At 41.6% G+C, this 27,039-nt stretch overlaps 1 long non-coding RNA gene across 1 annotated transcript in view; it reads left to right on the top strand.

Moving 5' to 3' along the window:
- The window catches only part of LOC120400274, a 169,914-nt gene that overhangs the window by 34,549 nt on the left and 108,326 nt on the right, over nucleotides 1–27,039 (top strand). The window lies entirely within an intron of this gene.

Genomic DNA, 27,039 nt, shown 5'->3' with positions numbered 1-27,039 from the left:
CTCTTGACCAAGCGTTGTGCATGTGTCCTTTTTCTGATTACTTTTTCTATACCGGCAACAGTTTGTTTAGCTAACTGGCAATATTAGTGTTGTTGCATTCATAAAGATTAAAGTTTAGAAGTGCTGCAGTATTCTGTGTGAAGTTGAAGATTTTAAATGCTAGAGCTATTAAAAGAAACAACTCTTTATAGCTTTGTGATACAAGATTAGTTGTTCATGTTAAAGTTTGTTAAATGTAGCTGTTACCCTGTATATTTTATTAATAGCTGTTCTCCACCGTAACACTGTGTGTATAGATAAAAAGCTCCTCCTTCAGCTAATATTTTCCCAGAAGAAAGGGATGAGATCATATTGGGAAATTCTAAATACTGTAGCATGACAGAAGCATTTGGGATTATTCTATAGAGCAGTAACAAAATTATTGAAAGCAACAATGAAACTCTGAAAAGAGTATTTCATAAGAGGTTAAATGTATTGGCCGCTTCTGTGATTCAACTAGCATTTTTCTGTGAGATAAAGCCCCCTTAAAATGTTCAGGTATTGCCTGATTGCCACTAGAAAAATGGTTGTCAATAAATAGGCTCATTTTCTAAGTCTGAGTGGCAATTTTCCCATTACTCCGCCATATGGATAAAATACTTGCTGTCTTGTATTGTGCTGGCTGTAAGAAAGCAGAATTTGGACCAAGATTAATGAAATCACCAAAATATTTGGTTTTGTGGACATTTTATTTGACATCTCTAAATGAGCCTGCCAGAACCTCTTTTCCAAAATCATGAGTTTAATATAGTTAAGTCATTTATTAGTGGATTCCAACTTCCTTGGTCACCATTCCATTGTCTATATCCTCCAATATCTTTTCTGGGCCTTGGGTATTGGCATCAGGTGCTTGGTCCTCCTGCAACACCATTTTCTAAAGATGAACAGCCTCTGACCTGTTACAATGTTCTAACATAGTAAGGGAAGTCAGCAAGCCAAATTAATAACTCCAGGGTTGAGAGTAGCTCTAAGGGCTGGGTTGATCAGGCTGGGGCTCAAAGCAGAGATTAAGCCATAACTCGATGAGGCACTACCCAGTCCTGAAAGAGTGGTGGTGACTTTGGAAATGAGCTGGGCCTTCCTGTAGATCACATAAACGGTGGCAGGTGCCACTCACCCCTACTCTCCCTCCCTCCCAAAGGGTAGGAACAGCATTCTGAATTGTCCAGTGTTTAAGGCTGATTTAAAACTGCATGGCAAAGGGGAATGTGACCATATCATTAAAATAAAGTATCACATATCTTTGGGATGGGTAATTGACACAGTTTAATTACTGCCCAGTGCTCTGAATGTCAAAGTGAATAAATACAATGAATTTCAGGTAAACTCTGGGAATAACATTGATGCTCTTAAGATTACTCCTTGTATCTCTAAAGTCTGATTAGCTGTCTGGTCTGGATGACCATGCAGACTAAAGCCCATTCGTTAATGCCCAAGGGAGATAGAGGGGATAAGAGCTAATATGGGGCCAGACACAATTCCCCGATTTTAACGCTGCTAGTCAGGGTCACTTATTAGGGGTTGTCACTGAGCCTAGAGTACCAGCAGATCGACCCTATGCCAAGTGGAAGAGTTTCTGAGCAGAAAGGGTGGCAAATGCAAGTGTGTGTGTGTGCGCGCACATATCTATGTATGTTTGTATATTTTATTACTCGTATTTCATTAGTATGAATATGTAAAATATTTGAATATAGATTCTATACAAATGTAAGTGCAAAGAGGACTTGCATATTGCATCCAGCAGGAGCTGGTGATACACATACAGAAACAAGCTGATACAGTACACTGTGTATGGAATACAGCTCACATGTCTAAGTAACATTGTGAGGTCACTTCTGATCTTATTCCAGTAGGGCAAAGAAATCCATATTGAAGTGGGGAATGCTCACAAAGCATGACTGACAGAAATATTTGAAATAAGAGCCCTTAAAAAGAAACCCACTGTTTGACAGTTCATATTAGCTATATCTATGACTATAATGTTCTCATCTGTTTTGCATAAATATCTGTTTTGAAAGGATTTTCATGCTTCTCTTGATATAATTTCACATGCAGATTGGGGACATTATGCAATATGGAACCTTTTAATATGCCATTCCAAAGCAGACCATAATCAAAAATGGCAGGAGAGTGTCAGAAAGGAAAACTAATGTTCTACAATAAGATGGTTTATACCTCATAGAAATTGGTGTGTGGCATACAAAAAGTCAATCTAATGAATTCTACCCCTTTGTTAAGAAAAATTATCTGTTTATAGAATATCAGGGTTGGAAGGGACCTCAGGTGGTCATCTAGTCAAACGTCCTTCTTTGAGAAGGGGCAATCCCCAGAGAGATCTTTACCCCAGTTCCCTAAATGGCCCCTTCAAGGATTGAACTCACAACCTTGGGTTTAGCAGACCAATGCTCAAACCACTGAGCTTGCCAGACCTGGCTCTTAGCAGCATAAAAGTACCTGTGTGGTGTTAGGCTGCTGAGGCACACTCAGGGCTGTCCCACAACATTTTAGCACCTGAGGCGAGGAGCTCAAATGATGCCCCCATGCCCCCTCACTTGGGCCAAAACTTTGAAAGGTCTCAATTCTGCCTTCTTCCTGTTCTACTCCTCTCACGGTACTGCTCTGCTATCTACCCCAATAAAGAAGAACTAACAACTTAAAATGCCTTGTTCAAAAAAATTTAAATAACACTTAACTTTCAAATGCCTGAAGAGCAAATGTAACTTTTCTTGTCTGCATAGTAAACACTGGCATTTTTATCTGAATAATCAAAGTGGTGCTTTCCATGCCGCCTTGGTTGCAAAGATTTGAATTGCTTCCTGCTAAAGGTCCACAGTCTGGGCCAGCTCATTTGCTATTGAGATGGTTGCAAGGCTGACCAGCCTCTCCTATGTCATTGTGGAGCACGCATGTGTTTTTATTAATTTCAGCTTGGAGAAACTGCATTCTCCACTGGCAACTGTTACAAGAAGTGTTGGAAGTATGCACAGAGCAACAAAAGCATTTGGAAAGAGGGTGGTCATCTTATGTGTGCACATATATTCCAGAACAGCCTTTGGAGCTGATCCTGCTGAAATGTACCTTGAAAGGGCTTTCAGTTCATTACCTAAATCACTCGCATCAATATCGCGCATGTCATCATGTGTCAGCACTGTCTCTAGTGCCCTGCATTGCTGGTGTAGGTCTTCAGGTATAGTGAGGAGTTTTGGAATATCATACAACATCCCAAATATCCTGCTGTGTTCCTTGAACTGCATGAAAGGGTCTTCAACAGACTGTATTGCACAATCTAGCACCTGGTTAAAGAATTCAGCTTTGAATTGTTTGGGGTCTCTTCTGTGATTATCTCGTGCCTCATAATTAAAATGTTGTCGTCGTCTTTGGTGACTCTTGTATTCTTGAATGGGTGGGAAAATAGCTTCAGTGTGAAATTCCTCTGCCAACTTCTGTGCACTCTTCAGAACATTTTGAAATCCCACATCTGACCGGTAAGACTGTAGGTATGACTTTACTTTGTCCAGTTGTTCCATTGCTCCAGATATAGCAAGGTCAACACCTTGGAGTCTCTTGCTTGCAACATTTATTTCAAACAGTATGTCATGCCACAACACTAAGCCGCACAGAAATTTGAAGTTATGCATGTTTCTGGTGATTCCATTTACCGCTGCCACTGTTCTCCCACGAACAGTTCCTGTCATAGCATTATCCTCCATAATGGCAACTATGGCATCATCTATCTTCCCAATTTAGTGTTTGATAGGCTTTATCTCCTCCACTCGACTTTCCCATTGTGTAGCACTCAGTGGTTTGAGTGTCAGAGAGGATGTTCCCAGACATTGCTTCAAAATTGGCCATCGATGAGTTGATGCAGAGAAAAATACATAGATTCTTTGAATTACATTAAAAAAAATCAGCAGCCTCACTAGAAGCTGATGCTGCATCACTGACCACCAAGTTCAATGAATGAGAACTTCTGTCATAAATAAACAGATCAGGGTTAAGGTCTCTTTTACCTGGAAAGGGTTAACAAGCTCAGTAACCTTAAAAACACCTGACTGAAGGACCAATCAAGGGACAGGATAATTTTAAATCTCTGTGGAGGGAAGCCTTTGTCTGTGTTCCTTGTTTGCTCTGTGTTCTCTCTTTGGATCTAAGAGAGGCCAGACATGTCTCCAAGTTCTCCTGGAGTAGTTCCTACTATCCAATAGTGAGTATTTATTAGAAAGGCGGATTAGTCTTATAATTTGATTTCTACATTTGCATTTGTGTGTTTGCTGGAAAAATTCTTTATTCCTGTTTGCTGTTACTTTGATTATGCTGAGGAGGAGGGAGGGGAAGTCTCTCCAGTTTTTATAAGTTAGACCCTGTATTTTTGCATCCTGGTAATACAGAGAGAGTGTACTTTTTTCTTTCTTTAATAAAATCTTTTCTTTTTTAGAACTTGATTAATTTCTTCCCTTGTTCAGATTTTCAGGGGAAGAGTGGGGGAAGTGAATCCCTCTTTGTTTGATTCAAGGAGTTTGAATCAAGGTATCTCTCTCCAGGACTAGGGAAGGGGAGGGGGAGGTGAGTCCTTCTTTGTGGTGAGTCAAGGATTTGACTCGGTGTGTAATCTCTCCGGAGCAGGCTGGAGAGAGGGAAGGGTGGGAGGGGAACTGGCTGTTTCTCTCTCTCTCTCTCTCTCTCTGGTGAGATTCAAGGGGTTTGAATCTGGGTTCCCCGGGGGAAGTTTGGGGGACAGGCAGTGTGTCAGACACTTAAAAACTGACTGGTGGCAGCGAGAACCAGATCTAAACTAGAATTTTAGTTTAGAGGAGTCCATGCAGGTCCCCATCTTGGAACCCAACAGCTCCAAGTGGGGGAATAAACCTATGACAACTTCATGGGAGGAAAAAAAGCTTGAGTTTAACTCTCAAATCCTTGTCTTCACTCCTCTGTTCTTTCCTCTCATGTTGGCACCATTATTATAGCCCTGACCTCTCATGTCAGCTATTGCAATTCCCATATTTTCCAGCTTTTTAAGAAACACATTTGTCATACCAGCTCCTGTAGTATCATCAATGTCAATACATTCTAGAACAGAGGTAGGCAATCTGTGGCAGGCGTGCCGAAGGCGGCACGCAAGCTGATTTTCAGTGGCACTCATGCTGCCCAGGTCCTGGCCACTGGTCTGGGGGGCTCTGCATTTTAATTTAATTTTAAATGAAGCTTCTTAAACATTTTAAAAACCTTATTTACTTTACATGTAACAATAGTTCAGTTATATATTATAGACTTATAGAAAGAGACCTTCTAAAAATGTTAAAATGTATTACTGGCACGCGAAACCTTAAATTAGAGTGAATAAATGAAGACTCGGCACACCACTTCTGAAAGGTTGCCAATCCCTGTTCTAGAAAATGCTCTCACAGTCATCATTGCAGGGACATTTTCACTAGGTTCTATTACAAAACGCACCATTAAAGTCATTTGTTCCATCTGGCAGATGTCAGGTGTGCAGTCCAGAATATCTTGCTGACTTCATATCTGCCACAATCTTCTGTTTGACTTTTGTTGCCAGTAGCTGTATGATCTCATTTTTGAATTGTTTTTCCAAGGTAGTGGTGTGTGTACATTTCCTGGGTGATGATTCTTCTTAGATGCTCCTGGAGCACAGCATCAAACTCAGCCATCAGCTCCACAATTTTAAGGAAGTTTCCATTGTTTGGCACATACAGCCGATCTGAAGTGCCACACAGTGTTAGGTTTAGTGTAGCAAGCATTGTGACAATGGCAATGAGCCTTTTCAGAACACTTTGCCAGTAAAGAGACTCTGATGCAACCTTCTCTTGATGCTGAGCATCTGTGGCCTTTAACCTTAGTCTCATCTCAAGCTCTTTCCACCTATGGAATGCTCTTTGGTGATTTGCTGTCTTCTCATGGCATGCCAGATTTCTAGCCAGATTTTTTTCAGTCCTTTATTCCTGTAGAACCCAATGTGGCTGGAACATTAGACTGGAAGAGTTTGCAACAAAAACAATATGCAGCATTCTGGGTTTTTGAGTACATAAGCCATGTCCTCTCCACTTTGTCACCATTGGGAATTTGGGGAACATGAAGTTTTTCACTTGCTGTGGCCCATGAAGTACAAGGAAGTCCCTCAGGCTACTGCTCAAGTGGGTCCACAGTCCTGGATCATCTAGACTTAAGGAATTAAACTCAGCAGCAGCTGTTTCTTGCACCTCCACCATACTCTTCTCTGATCTACACTTTTCTTCAGGAATGTGCATGGTTACATCCATTTGAGATGGAGATATGGATGCTGCAGTAGCTGCCAGGTCACCTGCACTCTGACTAACTGGAAGATCAGGCATCCCCTCACCACTCACATCCTCACTGGGGCCGGAAGGCTCATGGTGAACATTTGTGTCTATGTATCTCAGGAGAGCTCCTTCCTGCTTAGATAGAAAAGCTTCCTTTGCTTTCTTTTTCTGACTGCTGCCCCAGAGGGTGTGTTTCTCTCCTCCCCACACACACTCATGACTGCTCTTCTGTGCCAGCTATAGTGGCTCTCAACACTCAGTCGAAGGGGACAAATAAGCAGGCAGGCAGCAGGGCCAGAGTGAGGGAAGATATCAGTTTTAAGGGCCTAACTGGCTCCTACTACTTCAGTTGACTGCATGTTCTCCTCAAGTGGGTTGAGGGAAGCAGCAGGAAACAGGAAACTCCCTGAGAAGCTGGTGTTAATCAGTCCAGGCTCCTGGGGTGCTAGAGAGGTACATAAGAGGTGCTCCTCCTCTCTTTCTCTGCAGCTCCTGTTACTTTCTGTTGTTCCATCCCACCTTTTCGCCTGCCTGCCTATTATGTCTCTTGTGCCCTCCTTCCTCCATCAGAGCACTAGACCATCTCTGTGCATCTAGAGCAGAGAGAATACATATGCACCAGCAGCAGACAAAATTTTCTACAGCCTGTGCCCCCGCCCCCCACAGTCTGGTACCTGAGGCAGCCGCCTCAAATCGCCTCATGGTAAGGCCAGCCCTGGGCACACTTCTGGTGTTTTGGAAAGACATGAGACTAAAGGTGGTCTTTCTGTCTCTCACTAGATTCATAGATTCTGAGGCCTGAAGGGACCACTCCCTGTATAGCACAGGCTATAGAACTTCCCCAAAATAATTCCTAGAGCAGATCTTTTAGAAAAACATCAAATTGTCAGTGATGGAGAATCCACCAGGACCCTTGGTTAATTGTACCTATTGTTAATTACTTTCATCATTAAAAATATAAGCCTTATTTCCAGTTTGTCTAGCTTCACTTCCATCTGATCGTGCAATATCCTCTGCTAGATTGAAGGGCCCATTATTAAATATTTGTTCCCCATGTAGGTACTTAGACTGTAATCAAGCCACCCCTTAATCTTCTTTGTTAGACTCAAAGAGCTCAGTCTATTTAGCTTATTACTAATAAGGCATGCTTTCTAATCCTTTAATCAGTCTCGTGGCTCAACTCTGAACTATCTTGAATTGTGAGCACCAGAAATGGACATGGTATTCCAGCAGCAGTCACTCCAGTGCCAAATATAGAGGTAAAAATAACCTCTGTTATGTGGTTTATACCTCAGGTGTGTGGCATAGAAAAAAGTGCATCTAGTCAATTCTGTCGCTTACAACAATAAATTGCCAGACCTGGTCCTCAGCAGCATGGAAGGAGCTGTGCATTAGTAGGCTACTTGGAGCAAGCTTCTGATGTATTATGAGAGACAGAGAGCACCTTTGGTCTCAGTCTTCATTGGCCTCAGAAGTCTGACAATAGTCTAACGCTCACGCTGGTGTGGCTTGTTGCTACTACAGTAAAGCTCATTGCTGGTACCTCGTTACTTTTGGTCTCCCTTTTCACTTTGCTTTTGCTGTTTTCTGCATCCACTTGCTGTACATTGACTCATACGCTCTTTATGGCAGGGGTCATGTCTGTCTATGTATTTGTATGGTGCCCAGCACTATGGGACTGTAATCCTCAGTGGGATCTTGGGTCACTATTGTAATATGAATAATATAAATAACAGTAAAAACCCCAGCTGGCTAACCAGAATCTGGGTTTGGGCAATCGACACCCACAGTCAACTACCAATGTGCTGTTACTCTTGCAGATTCTAGGGATTTGATTGCCAATATAAGCTATGGGTTGTGAATTAAAAAAATTTATTGAGGGGAATAGCCCATTCTATCTGAACTTGTTGAGGGTCATAAAGGTCATAGAGGTTCTCTAGTTAACATAAGTAAGGTGCATAAGTGGTTCATGCTAGCCTGTGGTATTTCTGATGTTGAGTTCCACTTCCAGAAAGCTATTTCCCATTGCTCTGAGGTCCAAAGCAAAATGGCTTCCCTCTTCCAGTGTTTTGAATTAGGTTCAGCGTTAAGCTGGGGCTAAGTAGGCAACTGCCTAGAGCTCCTTATTAGCATACTGGGACAGTCTTGCTCACTTATCAACAGGCCTGTCCTAAATCACTTTGTTATCCAAACAGTGTCTAACCACCAAGCCTACCTTTTTACCCTACCCCTCCACTGTTCACCCGTTACCTGGGGTTTTGCTGAACTCAAAGAGCTCTTGGTAACTTTACTCTTTGCAAGGTGATGGCAGGAAATAAATCAATGGGGACACAGCCTTCTGGCCAATAAATAGTTGATTCAAGCAGGCAAACAAAAGTGCTTTCAATCAGAGCTGCTACATTATTTAGATTCCAGCGCTTGCACATGTCTGCAACAGGTTAGTAGGGCATCTCAAATTATCCCCAGATTGATATTTAACTAGGGTCTTGAGGAGGCCTCCAGAGGATAACTGCAGATGTCCAATGGCCAACTTTCTGTCTGCAGGAGAACTTGAGAGGTGCTCAAGTGTCCACTGAGCCAGATTTCTTCCTCTTTATACCCAATTTGTTAGTGTCGCATAGCTTGTTCATCAAAATAACTTCACACTTAGCTTCTGCTCAGCTGTTGAGTTCTCCAGCCTGTCAGGCAGGGAGTTTCCCATCAGTTAACTAGTTATATTTCACATAGCAACAGTGAACTATTGCCAGACTTTTTCCATCTTGCAAAACTGCATGCTTTGGAAAAAGCTCAAGTCAGGAGGGCACAGAGTCATGTTTACTCTTCTTGGTCATTCACTTTCCCCCTGCCCTCCTGGTCAGTTAGTTGTGCTAAGGCTTCCGAAAGGCCTCATTTTAGTTGCTTTCAGCAATAAGCATAAAAATTGGTATTCCAGCTGTGGGCAGTGGTTTAAGCATGTTACTGGGTTAACAAAAAATTCTTCTTACATACCCAGATGAGCAGAGACAGGAGCTTCCTTTGGGAGAAATGATGTAGAGAGAAGACTGTATGGTTTGATAAGCTGGGTGGGGAAAGGGAGCAGACAGCTCTTTTTAGGAGAGGGGTGCTGAATCCCACCTTTCCTCCTTTGTACCTATGGTTGGCCTTGTTTTGACCCAGGCCATAGCTGCCTTTCAGAATGCTGAAATTAATTCAGTGATTTGGTGGAGCAAGTGTATAGATGGGATCATCTCCCCACACCCCTTAGTCCAAAAGAACAGTGTGTGTGTGTGGGGCGGAATTGCATTCCAAGAGCAATGGAAGCAGATGTAGTAACTGAGCAGAATAACTCCCTATTGCTCTGTCACATGACATTTGCCTACCATGAAAGTATTGCGTTGCAGCATACATGTCTTAGATGACTGATTAGTAAATGAAAAGCTATTAGGATGCTTATTATCCTGCTTACCATTTTGAATACAATTGATGCTACTGATCAGGCTCTTCATCTTTTTTTTTTTTGAGAGAGAGAGAAAATATCTATCTACTTACGTTGTCCCTATGTGCACCCTTGCACCATGTTCCCCCCCACTGACACTTGTGCAGCCCCCTTGGTTTCAGTGGAGTTGCATGAAACAGAAAACTTTGGCTCACTGAGTAAATAAAGTTGGACTCTTTAATTTCCAAAGTTCATTAATCAGTTGAATTCAGCAAACACTTTTTTTATCTATTGTACATGTTATGTAAGATCCAGAGTAAGTAAAAGAAAAGTAGACTGGGCTGAACTGGAAGTAACATTTTTGCAGTTGTTGGTCAGAAATAATTGACATCATATGAACGGCCGTACTAGGTGAGACCATTTAGCCCGGTATCCTGTCATCCGACAGTGGCCAATGCCAGATGCTTCAGAGGGAATGAACAGAACAGGTAATCATCAAGTGAGCCATCCCCGTTGCCTATTCCCAGGTTCTGGCCAGCAGAGGTTAGGGACACCATCCTTGCTCTGCCTGGTGAATAGCCATTGATGGACCTATCCTCCATGAACGTATCTAGTTCTTTTATGAACTCTGTTATAGTCTTGGCCTGTGTGTTGTATGAAAAATAATTCCTTTTGTTTGTTTTAAACCTGCTGCCTATTGATTTCATTTGGTGACCCTTAGTTCTTGTGTTATGAGAAGGAGTAAATAACACTTGCTTATTTACTTTCTCCACACCAGTCATGATTTTATAGACCGCTATCATATCATTCGTTAGCCATCTCTTTTCCAAGCTGAAAAGTCCCCTGTCTTATTAATCGCTCCTCATATAGCAGCTGTTCCATACCCCAAGCCTTTTTGTTGCCCTTTTCTGTATCTTTGTATCATGGCTATCCTTGCCTAGAAAGACAGAGGGAAATTTAATTAATGTTTGTGAGATGTTCAGATACTACAGTGATGAGCATCACAGCAAAGCCTATAAGTTAAACAAAATGAGGAGATGTGGTTAGTTAGCAAAGGAGCCCTTACTGCCATGGAAACAACTCCCTCTACCCTGAAAATATGGTGAATGGATATCCCTTTGCCAATTACACAATCACTTTTGCTTTCCCTCTCTCCTACTATATTTGTATTATTTTAATCAAGTGTGCGTAAAATACTGATCTAAATTTTGATGTGCAGTGAAGCTAATTGCTGGTTACTAGTAAAACATAAGAGAGAAGTGAAGTTGATTTTGCTATTGCGACAGGAGAATTTATCCACTTTGTTTTCATGGTACAGCACATAGGGTCACTGAGCACAGTGTTATCTTTTGATAGGTAAAGTAGGAATGATCTTATCTTTGAAATAACAAAGTGGGTTGGGAACTAGGACACAGAAATCTGGTAATCAGAACAGCCTTAAAATAGAGCTTTTTTTGAAAAAAGCCCTATATATTTGTACTCGTTTGGACATAGCCTCTTGTTGTCTTTATTATTTTAAGCAACACTCTAGCTATTTAAAATTTTAACAGGAGCGTTTGTTAAAGCTGTGCTGTTGTTGTAGCAACGGCTCTTTAAACTACCGTCTCTATTCACTGATGTGATGATTTAAGAGTTTAGCTATTCTTTCTGTATTTTAATTTTACTCAAGGCACATCTCCCAAATATTTGGAGAAGGCAAATCCTTAATGTCAAACCTTCTTCTAGTTTAACGGAATAATTTAATGGCTCTCTTTGTGTATTTGTTGTTCACTCCCTTAGCTCTCTGTAAATGATTATTCTGATTTAAAAATCAGCTTATGTTTGTAACAAATTTCTATTGATCACATAATTGAGTAATTTCTTCTACAGTGGCAGGGCTAACGCTTATATTTATTTTGGCACATATTTTCAGCATTTGCCCTCCCTGCTGCGCAAATATATAGAGAGCTGCTGTAGAGGAAGATCCCATTTTTCATATGCATGTGTTAGAAAAATGTCAGATCCCAACCAGTGGAAATACCATTAGGAAATGTTTGCTGAGGTAATTGATAAAGGCAGAATGGTCTCAGTAAGATATTAGTATGCAAGTCTGGTAGAACAGACAGGCAAAAATGGACTACACATTGCAATAGTGTTAGAAATCACCACTGTTAGGTTTCTTGCCCGGAGCTGCTAATTACTGTGGAAGGTGATTAAGTGCAGTTTGTTGATACAAAGTATTTGTGGGTCCCCCTAATTTCCTAGTGAATGGAACAGCATTCAAAGAAGCCCCTTTTTAGTGCATCAGTGTGGCATATTGAGCAGGTTGGTGATCCAGAGCAGAGTAGCTCTTCTGTCTTTCAAAATCTTAATTAACAGAATATTCAGAACACAAGTTGTGCAGCAGAGTCACTGGAAGTACAGAAAGCTGGACCTACTGGTGCAACAAAACCAAGGTGGACTGAGTTTGTTTGGTTTTGCATGGCACTGTGCTTGTTGAGAGCAAAGAACGGCTTAGTGGTTGAGGACCCGGAGATGAGCCAGGAACTCCTGAATTTAATCCTAGCTCTGGCACACATTTTCTCTCTGGATTTGTGAAGGTCAGCTTCAGTTTCCCTGTCTGTAGAATGGGAATAATGCCCACTTCATATGGTTGAATTAGTCTATGCTTGTACAGATCTTGGAAGATGAAAAGGGCTATATAATAGCTCTGTATTGTTAAGCTACCTTGCATCTTGCTCTGTGCACCTGGATTCATGCACCTAGATTTTTTTTTCAAATGTTTACAAAGTGTAATGTGCCAATTTATACAAAGTAAATAATGCATGCTGAAGAAGAAGAGGGAAACACATTGACATGGGTTTTCTGTCTGTTCTGAGGGCATGTTCATTTACAATAATATACGTCAGAGAAAACTGGATTTTTTTAAAAAAGACTTTTAGTGTTCAAGAAAGCAAACAGGTGCTGACATTCTACATTTTCATTCAAATATTTTGTTGACTTTCTCTTGTTGTGGGGTTTTAAAATGGGATAATATGTGAAAATAAATTTTTCTCATATGTAGCCAAATTGTTTCTGCTATATTTTTAATGTACGAGCAAATAGTGTCCAATTCTTCCCCATCCTCTTGGGCTCCCAGTCACCTCTCTCTGATCCCTCTGTCTTGCTGCTGCCTGACATGCTGGCTTCTTTCTGGCATTGTTGCCTCCCCCATGGCTTTTAATAAACAGCTTTCCTTACCATGTCCCTACCAATTCTAGCCTCACTGCTTCATTCCCACCGTATATCTAGCCCTGACTTGTCTTTTATATTTCTGTCCCACAATGGCTAGTTCTGAAACTCACTGTGATGCCAAACTTAAGAAAAAGGAGTGAGATGTTTCACCTTTTAGAAGAGGTGATTGACACACTTGTATTTTAATAATACATAATGAGAAAATAAAACCCTGTGTGGAATATTGACTTGACTTGCTTACCCCTCCCTCCTCACCTTCCCCCTCTCTTTTTGGTAGTGCTCTGATTCTCGTTTTGGTTACTTTTACAGTTTAAGGGCCCAAGCCACAGCCCATTGAAGTCAGTGGTCTTTTACTTCAATGATGTTTTTTGTATTAGGCCCTACACGAGATACAAAAGAAATGAGTTACTATAAATTCAGCTTGAAATTGAGTTATTTTTGAGCTTTAATGGGAAATGATGGATCTAGTGAGCAATGCTTTTTAATGTCTCCGGGCCAGGATGCCTCATGATGGAATTTCTTATTCGGTGCTGGCATCCAAGAAGCTGCTAGATTTGCTATGCATCCTTTTGATCCATCCTCTTGAGAGCTGAGTAGGGAGGTCTGAGTGTAAGCAGCTTTTTTTGAGGCCTTGTTTTGGTGAGAGGTTGCCAGATAGGAAACAAATGAGCTCGGAGCCAAGTATTTTGGATTGAGAATTTCTCTGGAAGCAGAGTTTTGAATAGCATGGTGTTTGTGATTGGCTTGTATCTACTCACCTGTTTCACAGTGTCTGTGATCCTCTAACATGATTTTCCATGATAAGTAGTAAATATTTTCAAGCTTTATCTTGTTCTTTATTTGTAACAGTGGAAGGCAGGCTTCCCTATTTTCTTGTTTGTACGTATTAATTTGTAAATTATGGAGCATATTTCCCATGACTTATTGGAGACTATCACTACCAAAAATTCTCTGCTGCTGTCCAAGACTTTACCTTTATGTGAAAGAGATGGGCTCATGATTGAGGGCGGCTAAAAGGAGAGGAAGAGTTTACCTATTACAACTAGTTGATATAAGCTGACATGTGTGACATGTTCTGTTAGATTCAAATAGTTTTGAAAAATGCTGGTTAGAGCTCCTTATCTTTTAACAGAATAATAATAGAATGTGGTGATGTTATAGCCCTGGGATAAATAGCAGTGGGCCAGATTCTGCAGCCTGTTACTTTAGTCAATGGGAGCTTGCAATGAAAAAAGGACTGCGTGTTTTTTCAGTCCTGGTACGAGGAAGGAGTGAACTCATTTCGATAAAACAACATTTAACTTGAATCTTTGAAAGTCAAACCAAACTGAACACACATTTTAAAGTTCAAAGTTTTTTTTTTTTAAATCAAAGCATTTATGTTTGGAATGACCAACATTTCCCAAGAGAGACTTACAGTATTTGCCTCAGTATTTCTGACGTGATCAAAACCAGGAAATCTGTAAATCTCCCAAGATTTCACAAGCAAAAATATATGAGTAAACTTCAATTTAGCATCTGCACTATTATTGGGTGTTTAAGTGAACTAACAGAAGCTCCACATTTTCAGAGCATCTCCCAAAGTAATGTAGACTTGAGTTTCCTAACATCACCCATAGACTATTGGGGGAATGGATGTAAGATTAACAGCAAAATTGTCCTTTAGAGTGCGCCAACATGTTTAACAGTTCAAATTACAGAAACATAAAGTACAGGAAACGCTGGTATTCAGAAGAATGTAAAATAGTCTATTGTACACCTAGCTAGTTGTGTAATGTTTTACATTGGGGATGTACAGCATTGCAAACTTCCGAACTACCACAGGCAATCAGATTATGCCTTGAAGCCTAAGGTTCAATTAATCTTATTTGTAGTTACACAAGCTAAAATGTTGTTAATGCTCATAAAATTGAGCCACGGTGCTTGACTCTCCGTCCTCCAATTAACATTACTTACTTTTAAAATATATATTTACATAAACACGCTTAGGTAGCATGACCAGAACCCATTTTTTTCTAAAACTTGGCACACAAGCAACACCTAGAAAAGAAGAAACTCAAAACACAGGTATGTGTGTGTTTACAGTTTACTAATCAAACAAATTTTGTGGTGTTTCTGCCATTCTAAATGACTGACACTATAGTTCCAACATGGCACGTGCTACTTTTTTTTCTTTCGTCTGTGTGACAGCTTTTGGGGCATGATCATTTAAGATGCTGAATTCCTCCAAGAGGCACTCAACATCCTGAATTTCATCCTTCATCTTCTCAGCTCTCAACTTCTCAACTCCCCAGAGGCACTCAACACCTTGCTGGATTGGGCTCTTGTTCTATAACCCAATTTTGTGCTATTTTCAGACAAACTTTCCTATTAAGTATAATACTGCGGTGATCTTTCAGATTCATGGGAAGTAATAATCAGGGCTGCAGGCAAAAAGAAGAATCAGGAATATCTTCCACCCACAAACAGTAGTTCTCCAGCCCTATTTCACTTTGTCTCTGTATCCATTTGATGTTTTTCCTTCTACCCTCATCTTTTTTCTTAGTGGTTTTGTTTTTTCTCCCACCCTTTCTTCTGCAATTTCCTTGATGTCTCTTGAGTATGTCTACTCTGCAATTAAAAACCTGTGGCTGGCCCATACCAGCTGGCTTGGTCTTGTGGGGCTGTTTCACTGCAATGTAGACTTTTGGGCTCAGGCTGCAGCCTGGGCTCTGGGACAGTCCCACTGCACAGGGTCACAGAGTCTGGGCTCCAGCTCAAGCCCAGAAGTCTACATGGCAATGAAAGAGCACCACAGCCTGAGCCAGCTGGCATGGGCCAGCCACGGGTTTTTAATTGCAGTGTAGATATACCCTTTGCGTCTGTGGCGCGCGCCCCCCCCAATCCTACCTCCTTGTTTTTTACTGCTCCTTCCCAGTATAATTGTCTCCACTCGTAGGGGTCGCTGGATCGTTGTAGAACAACAAACTGTCTTTCAGATACTTGGTAGTGGGCCAGGTTCACCATGTCTCATAAGCAAACACTGAAGTGACTTCAATTGGTAGGCTGTATTGTGTTCCCAATAAGCACTCTCACACCCCTGGCTCAAACAAAAACATTCTTTACTAGGACTGGCTAAAAGGAAAGGTTGCAAATTGCAACAAAAGATAGGATTTACTATACCCTGTGCAGCTCCTCAGGCCTATCGTTACTATTTATTTACACATTCATTATTATCATAGCATGTAGGAGCCCCTGTCATGGCTCAGGACCCCATTGTGCTAGGAACTGCACAAACACGGAACCAAAAGAGTTTATAACCTAGTGCCTGGGATACTAGGATTCCAGTCCATCTCCCTTTAGTAGGCAATTAGGGATCAGCCTGTAGGCCTCACTGGCCATTGTTTAGTCTGTCTAGTTGTGGGTCCCTCCACATTGGCCATTTGTTATCGGATGTAGTGGTTCTTCAAGTCTTCTGCTGGCAGACTGGTCCACATGTGGGCAATCAGACCCACCCATAGTCCCTGTTCTTCATGCTTTATGTCTGACTTAATACATGGCCCAGTTTTTTCCTAGAGTAATCCCCCTGTGCCTGAGGTTCCTTGGTTGCCAAAGTTTATTTCCAATTACTGCCCCTTCTAGAATCTCAGTGGGTGCCTGTGTCTGTGCTCCTGCGAGTCCCCTTCAGGCTCCCCTCTATTCAGCTTTCTAGCTGTAGGGTTTCTATCCCCCGTCTTGGTTGCTATGTTCAGCCCTGTATTCTGCTGTAACATTTACCAGCCACAGACTGCTCCCCTGCTGGGAAATGTCTCTTCTCTCACAGGCTGAGTGCTGCTGCTGGGTCTCTTTTAAGCAAGCGCCCTTTGTGGAACAGACTGTTTTTACCGTGCATCTCTTCTGGCCTGGAGAGGGGACTGGGTCTGCTCCCTCTCTCCTGCTGACTATGTGGAGGGGTGAGATGTGTTACAAATCTGTTCAGCAGATTCATCAGACCAGATTGCTATCCCATTTCGCTGACTTCATTTCTGCCTCCTTCTCTTTGTCCTCCACACTGTTTTTTGCCCATCCTCCTCTGTTTCCCTTCCTCCTCTTCCCCAGCCCTCCTCTGTTTTTGCTTTCTCTGCCCTCCTCATCCTGGTTTTGGCTTCACATCCTCATCAGGGTGCCAGGGGGGCTAGTGACTCCTCTGGGCGTCTTTGTTTCCTTGTGTTCTATTTAGGAAAACACTAGATGAGTGCGTCTTGCTGCTGGTGTTCTTAAGCTGAGAATCGCAGTAGCATTAACAAGTACTACTGCTGCATCTAGTCAGACTTTGGTTTGGGGACCTTCTTCACTGAGCTTACACCAGCAAATAACTACCACCAGAGCCACAAGTGGAAACAGCCAGAGCAATGAGAGAAAACTGTTGAACTGAAATTTCAGGAGACAAGCTCCTGCTTCTTGTTGCAATCATACCTGAGCCTTAGCTCTGGTTCTGCCTCGAACCTGAACCCTACTCTAAATCTAATTCAACCACAGCAGCAAACACCATCTCCTCTACACAATGTTAATACTTTAAATGGACGGTGTATAGTTACAAGCAAAAGCAGATGCAGAGTCTACATCACAATATTACACATACTGATGTACCGGGTATACAGTTGACTTTTTGCATGAACACATTAATTCTAGATTATTTTAATAACCACTTGTTATTAGGGGCACAATATAGTATGTCCCTGCACAAAATAGAGCTGAGTGCTTCTCATGTTTCAGTACAAGTACTTTTCTTTGGTTTATTGGATATTCTCTATCCAAGGTGCATCAGCAGAAGAAAAATATAGGATTTTATAGTAAAGGAAAGTTGGCTGTCAGTGAGAGTTTCCTGCAGATTGCCAATCTAGCATAATTCATCCCGGAAGACTTGACTCTCCCCCCTACCCCCTTTGTCTTATTACATCTGCTTATAGCTCTACATATTTATTTTTAAATTTTTCTACTTTCCATGTGAATTGAGGTTTACATTTTGGGAAATACTGTATAAAGTCAAAGATAAGTGCATAATGTTGAACCCTGTTAAGGAAGTTCTTTTTCTCTAAGCAACTGCACAATGGACTAAATTATACCTTTCAGTGATCATATCTGACTCCCATTTACAGTAACTCCTCACTTAATGTTGTAGTTATGTTCCTGAAAAATGCAACTTTAAGCAAAACTATGTTAAGCAAATCAAATTTCCCCATAAGAATTAATATAAATGAGGGGGTTAGGTTCCAGGGAAATTTTTTTCACCAGACAAAAGACTTGTGTGTGTAAAATATATATATATTACACACACAGCGTATAAGTTTTAAACAAACAATTTAATATTGGTACACAGTGATGATGATTGTGAAGGTTGGTTGACGTGGAGAAATCAGAGGGTGGGATGTTTCCCTTACTGCTAAATGATGAACTAGCAATTGGCTGAGCCCTCAAGGGTTAACTCTCTCACTCTGCAAGGCAGCAGGAATGGAGGGAGATATGCACATTTCCCTTAAGTACACAGCAAGGTGATCTAATTAACAAGGCAGAGACCACAGCTGCTGCAAGCTCCCTTGGTCCTGAGACCTGCTCTATGGAAGATGGGGTAAGTGGGGAGCAGGTGGGAGGGGGACACCCTGACATTAGCCCCCCTCTTCCTTCCCTTCCCCCCAGCACAGCAAGCAAGAGTCTCGGGGAGCAGCTCCAAGGCAGAGGGCAGGAGCAGCACATGGCAGTGGGGGAAGGGACACAGCTGAACTGCAGGCAGCTGCTGCACAGAGAACTTAGGGGAGCAGGGAGCTGATAGGGGGCTGCCGGTCCACCCTGGTTCCAAGCCCCCACCAGCTAGCTACAAGGGACTGCTCTTCCTGCAAACAGTAGACAAAGCAGGCGGCTGCCAAATGATGTTAGAAGGGACACAACTTTAAATGAGCATGTTCCCTAATTGATCAGCAATGTAACAAAACAATGTTAACTGGGATTACTTTAAATGAGGAGTTCTGTACTTCAGTAATAGGTGTATGTGCTTCTGAGGATGGAATCTGGTTCTATCAGTGAAGACTTGCTATACCTGAAACTGCAGTTTGTACATTATAATGCAGGGATTGGCAACCTGTGGTCCATCAGAGTAATCCACTGGCGGGCCATGAGACAGTTTGTTTACATTGACCATCCACAGGCATGGCCGCACACAGCTCCCAGTGGTCGTGGTTCGCCGTTCCTGGCCAATGGGAGCTGTGGGAAGTGGTGGGGTTATATTGCATTGAAAAAGTGAGACTTTTGATCTACTTTATAAATATACTTTAACATTATGTGGGTTCCACTATACCTACACTAGTATGAGGGAAAGGAATCATTTTAAAACACCATTAGGCTGAATGCAGATTAATATGAGAATTGAAAGGTGGATAAGGAACTGGTTAAAGGGGAGACTACAAGAAGTCATACTGAAAGGTGAACTGTCAGGCTAGAGAAGGTTACTAGTGGAGTTCCTCAGAGATGAGTCTTGGGATCAATCTTACTTAACATTATTACTGACCTTGGCACAAAAAGTGGGAGTGTGCAAATCTGCAGATGACACAAAGTTGGGCAGTATTGCCAATACAGAGGACGGAATATCATACAGGAGGATCTGGAGGACCTTGTAAACTAGAATAATAGAAATGGGATGAAATTTAATAGTGCAAAGTGAAGGGTCATGTACGTAGAGACTAACAAGAAGATTTTTTGCTATAAACTAGGGACTTATCAGTTGGAAGAGACAGAAGAGGGGGGAAAAAAGGCCTGGGTGCATTGGTTGATCACAGGATGACTGAGCTACCAATGCAACGAGGCTGTGCAAAATGCGAATGCAGTCCTAGGATGCATCAGACGTGAGACAGGGAAGTTAGTACCATTATAGAAGGCCCTGGTGAGACCTCATCTGGAATACTGTGTGCAATCCTGGTCTCCCTTGTTTAAGAAAGATGAATTCAAACTGGAACAGGTGCAGAGAAGGGCTACTAGGATGATGCCAGGAATGGAAAACATACATTGAGAAGAAGCAAAGAGCTTGGCTTGTTTCATCTAACCAATAGATGACTGAGGGGAGTTATGATTGCTCTCTATAAATACATCAGAGAGATAAATACCAGGGAGGGAGAGGAGTTATTTAAGCTAAGTACCAATTTGGAAACAAGAACAAATGGATATAAACTGGTCATGAACAAGTTTAGGCTTGAAATTAGATGAAGGTTTCTAACCATCAGAGTGAAGTGAAGTTCTGGAACAACCTTCCAAGGGGATTAGTGGGGGCAAAAAACCTAACTGGCTTCAAGACTGAGCTTGATAAGTTTATGGAGGGGATAGTATGATTGGACTGCCTATGCTGGCATGTGGCCCATTGGCCACTGCCAGTAGCAAAAATCCCCAACTGCTGCAGATGGGACACTAGATGGGGAGGGTTCTAAGTTATTACAGATAATTCTTTCCTAGCTGTTGGGTCTTGCTGAAACATTCAGGTTCCAACTGATTGCCATATTGGGGTTGGGAAGGAATTTTCCCCAAGGTCACATTGGCAGAGACCCTGGGGGATTTTTGCCTTCCTCTGCAGCATGGGGCATGGGTCACTTGCAGGTTTAAACTAGTGTAAAAGGTGAATTCTCTGTCACTTGAAGTCTTTAAACCATGATTTGAGGACTTCAGTAACTCAGCCAGAGGTTAGGGGTCTATTTCAGGAGTGGGTGAGGTTCTGTGGCTTGTAATGTGCAGGAGGTCAGACTAGATCACAATGGTTCCTTCTGACCTTAAAGTCTATGAGTCTGTGTGAAATCTCCTGCTGAAAAATTAACAGGGGTTTGAGCAGGGGAGACACATCTTATTTTTTTTTTTAGACACATGTTGGAAATCGGTGATCATGAAATTAATCTACATATCCCTTTTTATTGAAAGAATTTGTTAAACTCAGTTAAATTCATTGCTGCTGCTTAGAATTGCTCATGTTCTGCACCAAATGAGGTAATCAGACCTAATACTTGACAAATTGCATGAGCTTGCAAACACTGTTCCATGATTTGTCACTTTTTTATCAAAATGCTGATTAGCACTATATAACAGGCAGAGTTGTCCTCTAGGAACTTCTCCATAATCAATGCTGGCATGGCTGATCACATTAGAGCTCAGAGCTCATAGACCACGGTGCACTTTATGGCTGGCTTCCAAATCACAGGCACAGTAATTTGCAATTAGTTTCTGAACATGCCAGGTGAAGAGGTTGGTCCTCTGGGGCTGTTTCACCTAGACAGTGAAAAGTTATTTAGCAAATTAGTCCAATACATTGATTTCCACAGACACCCCCCCTCCCATGAGATGTTGGACACAAAATAGATGTCTTTGATTTCACCTATGCAGGATGGCAGTTATGGCTGTAGATAAAAACAATCTTAATAAAATAAAGCAGTTATTACTAGTATAACTACCAACAGCAAGCAGGGGTAAATATGATCCTGCCTATGTCACAGTAGAGTACTTTCACAGGGGTGTCAGTACCCAAAAATAAATACATCTACACAATTTCAAACTGGCTTTTTTTGTAATTTTGTATATTGTGTGGTGTCTCCTCATTAATAACAGGTGAGATGCGTGACCAGCATGCTATACCACTGAGTCCCAGGATTGTCACAAAGATTTCACACTGCTTGCAGTTGTAGGTCCATTTCCCCCCATCAAATTAATTCTTGTATTTCATCATTTCCCCTGTTCAGGGAACTGATTCTCATTTAAACATACCAGCTGTGATTTTAAAAGGAGCCTAGGAGAGTTGGATACATAAAATTTCAATGGGACTTGAAGGAATGATTGGGCGTGGAGACAGAGCTATCCATATAGGTGGTTCCCCCAGATCAGGGTTGAAGTACTTTGGCAGGTCAGAGTTAAAAGCCAGTATTGAATAAATAGAGGACTTCATTCTTCCAGGCTGAACATCTGTTCTCCCCTTCCCCCCACTCTCTCTTTCATTTATTTATTTTAAATTCTATTTTAAGAAATCTTGCCATGGGATTTTGGGTTTACCCTGCTTGAGTGGATACTATAAGTGCAGATTATTTGTCAGAGTTTCCTGGGAACTTTGTGCAGATATTCTATTTGTCAAGTAGAAGCCAAAGCTTTCTTAATCTTGTCCTGTCAAACTCTTATTCTTTTTGTTTATTTTTCTACTGGTATCCTATACCTTAGGAACTTTGAACATGGTATGTTTCCATTTTTCTCCATTTGTTACTCCTTCTTTCCCTCAAAATCCCCATGTCACAGCAGTGTTTACTCCGGTAGGAGTCTAAATACAGCTCCACTAAAGGGAGTTCCTAGAGAACTACACAAGGCTCTGTTTTCCCCTACCTTTCTCTAGAGAATTATGCCAACTGCACCAGTAAAAAGATGGCACTTGAGTAAATAGCTGTGCAGTAAGCCCAATTTGGTGTCTTGTTTTGGCTGCAGTTGTGTCCTGTGTCTACGCAGACCTCTAGACAGAAGTCACAGGGACACTGCTTTCTGGGTACCTATCCCGCAGTTCCCAGTGCTGCCCGGGGGCAGGGCAAGTAGGGCAATTTGCCCTGGGCCCCATGGGGGGGGGCAGAGAATATAGTATTCTATAGTATTGCAACTTTTTTTATGGAAGGGGCCCCCAAAATTACCTTGCCCCGGGCCCCCTGAATCCTCTGGGAGGCCCTGACAGTTCCTGGCACAGTTCTCTGAACTAGTGGCTTGTGTACAATTTAGAAAGCTCCTGTGGGAATATGGATGAGGGGATCAAACTCCTATGATGCTCAGCCTTTTCTGAATCTGTCAAAATGGAGACCAGGCTGGATTGCTAGAACTTGCTATTTGCTCAGAGATTTCTGCTCATTGTTTGGAAAATTGTCAGTGTCTCAGGAGGCAGTTGAGGATATTCAAGCATTATCTGCGGATAGCCAGAGAGCAACACTAGTGGCTGCAGTTTAGTGAGAGGTTCTGTCTGCTTCAACCACCTCTGTGAGTTAGTTGAAGTAGAATTTTGCTGAGCAGATGTCTTCAGGGAATACATAGAAAATCCCAGATGTTCTCAAGCAGTAAGATGTCTGCCTCTGGCCAGTTGTCGGGATGCTCCTAGGGTGACTTTGGAGACTTTCTTCAAAAGTGGCTTGGTGCAATCCAAGTCTTATCTACCAGCCTTGCAAAAATGTCATTTTTTGCTAACATCCACTCAGTTCTACTGGAGTCTAGTATGAAGGAGTTGCTGTTTTTGTAAGCCCCACATGAACTAGATCAGCTGTGTGCAGGGTTAGATGCCAAAGTTTAGTGGTGGCAGCTCTCATTCCATCTGCATTATGGCTCCCACATTGCTAGCACAAATAGAGCTGAATCGGTATGAGCAGCAGTGGGAGTTTTTGCAAAATTTTCCTAGTGTAGCCAAGACTACAATGAATTCAAAGAAATGGATGTTACTAAATAGACATGTTCAGTGACATCTGAGTGTGCAGCCTGATTTTATGTATGTATTTTTTTACAGAAGTGAGGTAGATATGCCAAACCCGCAAAAAAAAAAGGGGGGGGCAAAACAAACAAAAAACCAACCAACCAAAAACTCCCCACAGAAATTGGGCTTGTTTTTGGCGAGTTGCTTGTGGGCTTGTAGCTTGTTGCTGCTTTTTTTTTTTTTGGATTGGCCCCTGGCAAGCAGGGGCAAGGTTGGGGGGGGAGGGGAAGAGTCAGGACTGCACAGTGGGCCCACCACAGTCCCAGACTGCATGCCAGGAGGATGTAGTTATATAGAGTGTTGGGATTCTTAGGGGTTGGCTTGGTTTGAAATGGGATTAGCTTGATTTTTGACTTATTGTGAAAGTCGGGGTGCTTATTTACCGCGTGAAAGTTGGCAACTGTGAAGGGAGGCCTTCTGGAAAATTTGTTTGCTATGACAGTGCTTGTTGAGGCTGGGTTGGCACTGATGGAGATTAAAGAGGCAGTTAACCTTGCTTGGATCGAGCGCAATCCATGTGGTGGTGTGATCCTTTCTTAGCTGTTGCTAATAATTTTGTACTTGGATGTGTGTGGTATTCCTGGTGGGCTAGGGAGACCACACACTGATTATTATGCTACAAATATCTAGTGTAGCCAAGGCCTTGAAGCTTCGTGCACTAGTATTCACATTCCTTTTATTTTCTGTGGCCAAGGAGAGCAGGATTAAGTTTGAGACATAAACTTGTATCATGTACATGACTCTGCACTTTTTGGGTCTGTGGCTACCTGTCTGGCTTCTACATTTCATATCATTTGTGATAGTAGAGGGATCAAAGAGGGAAAGTAAGGTAGCATAACTAATACAGAAAAGATGTCTGCTGCTACTGGTAAGAAGCAAACACTTGCCATTGATTGAAAAGTCAATACCAATCTTAGAACAGATTCTCCAGCTGGTAAAGTTTGAAATTTGACACTGTTATAAATACCATTGAACGATGGGGTGCATTTTAGTCACCACTGTGGTTAACTGTCCCCTCATCACTTATGTATAGAATTGTTAAAAGAGAGGATAGAACTATTGCAACTGAGGAACCTGGCAGTCATGGAAACTGCCTTTACTGTCTGCTGTCAAGCAGAAATTATGCAGTATTGGAATGAATCTTTCCACGTGGTTCTCTGCATGGCTTTCAATATTGAATTACAAAATTAACGGCACATATTAAATCAGGTGTAGGCAACCTATGGCACGCGTGCCAAAGACGACACGCTAGCTGATTTTCAGTGGCACTCACACTGCCCGGTTCCTGGCCACCGGTCCGGGGGGCTCTGCATTTTAATTTAATTTTACATGAAGCTTCTTAAACATTTTAAAAACCTTATTTACTTTACATACAACAATAGTTTAGTTATATATTATAGACTTATAGAAAGAGACCTTCTAAAAACCATTAATGTATTACTGGCATGTGAAACCTTAAATTAGAGTGAATAAATGAAGACTCGGCACACCACTTCTGAAAGGTTGCCGACTCCTGTATTAAATGATCAAAAGCTGGGTAATTGATAGGTTTCAAAATGTAATTGTAAATGGGAAATCATCAGTGGGGGTGTTTCTCGTGGGGTTGCATAGGGATCAGTCCTTGGCCTTACACTAATTAACTTTTTTTATCAATGCTGTGGAGGAAAACATAAAATCATCACTGATAAGTTTGCAGATGACCAGAAATTGTAGGAGTGGGACAGGTCCCTGATATAGAGCAATCTGGATCACTTGGTAAGATGGGGGCACAAGCAAACTGTGTCTTCTAATTCATCTAAATGTAATTAATTCATCTACACCTCTAGGGGACTCTATCATGGGAAGCAGTGGCTCTGAAAAAGATTTGGGGCTTATAGTAGATAATCAGCTTAAACACAAGCTCCCTGTGTGAGACTGTGGCCCAAAGGGTTAATGACATCATTGGATGCATGGCAGGAGAATCTTGAGTAGAAGTAGAAAGGTTGTTGTACCAGTGTCAAATATAGAGGTAAGCCTGCTGCTGAATCCAGTGCTGGTGCTCATAGTTCAAGAAGCATGTTGATAGATTAGAGAGTTCAGACAAGAGCTATGAGAATGATTAAAGGATTAGAAAACATGCCTTATAGTGATAAGTATACAGGTGTCCTGGCACCTATTTTAACAAAGAGAAGACTAAGGGTGACTTGATTTAATCTAGAAGTACCTACATGGAGAACATCTGATAGTGGGCTCTTCAGTCTAGCAGAGAAAGGTGTAACTTGATCCAATGGGTGGAAGTTGAAACTAGATAAATTCAGAGTGGAAATAAGGTGTACTTTTTTTTTTAAACAGTTAAGGGTAATTAACCATTGGAACAGTTTACCAAGAAGTTGTGGTGGATTTCCATAGCTAGCAATTTTTAAATAAAAATTGGCTGTCTTTCTAAAAGATCTGTGCTAGGAATTATTTTGGGGAAGTTCTGTGGCTTGTGTTACACAGGTCAGACTAAATGATCACAATGGTACCTTCTGGTCTTGGAGTATATGGATCTAAGAATGTACATATGATACTGCCACTACATTTTTCAGAGGATTATTACTACTTAGTGAACTTGCAAGGCCTGGGATAAGCATCTGAAAGTTGGAATGCTTATTCAAAATGTATCCGTACCATACTGGTTTGGAAATCTTGTAACTTATGTTTACATGGGATTTCTACTATTCTCTGGTTTAGGTCAGGTGTAGTGTTTTTTGTTTTTAAGTGCCAGAAGGATTTTTGCCTTGTTTAGAGTATAGGTCAGTTCTCACTTTATCTGAATTGTATTGCTGCCTATTACACATTGATCATACAGATTTGAAGTCATATACAGAGGAAACCCCAGGGGTAGGGAATTGCACTGCTACAGTGAACAAGAGATCTATGTATTCTTAGAAAAAGGTGGCAGGCTTTGAGCTGACACTACCATGAAATGAGCTGGGAATAGTCTCCAAAATACTTGTCTGCAGCATAGATCAAGACTTGTAATCAATTGCACATCATCAGAGGAATTGTAGTGGGTGCTCCCACCAATTCTCATGCAGGAGCTAAAGTGTAGGCCATCAAATTTCTAGTAGTAAGGGACAGCAGGTTAAATATGGGTACGCTGAAGAGAGAGATCCTGGTTTATTTTCTTTATTGTAGCTGTCAGGAAAGGGGAAAACACAAGATCACTGTTGCCCTAGAGGTTCTTCATGTATTTGAATCTAGGATTTATTTACTACAGAATAGCAATCCTGCAGTACATATAACTCAAGTCCAGAAGTAGGGAGTTACCAGATAATGTAGCATGTTGTCTTGTCCAATTAAAAGTTAATTGATACTAAGACGACGTAGCTGGCTAAAAGCAAGCTTTAATGCTAGTATCACTTATAGATATGGTGTAATTTGTCTTAGATAGTTTTGTCTAAGAAATCAAGCCAAACCACAAATTATGAAATCCTACTTTTGCTGTTCACTTTCTCTTTTATTGTGATCATAAATCCATTTGAAATGAAGGAAGAGGAAAATCATCTTATTGAAAGGTGATGGGGTGTGATCTCCTGGTGCATTCTCCACTGGGGCATTTGTGTCTGGCGAGTCTGCCCTGC

Source organism: Mauremys reevesii, linkage group 3 (assembly GCF_016161935.1).
Source record: "Mauremys reevesii isolate NIE-2019 linkage group 3, ASM1616193v1, whole genome shotgun sequence".
NCBI classification, from domain to species: Eukaryota; Metazoa; Chordata; order Testudines; family Geoemydidae; genus Mauremys; species Mauremys reevesii.
Note: the sequence above shows the minus strand (reverse complement) of the source record. Positions and strands in the feature narration are given on the sequence as shown.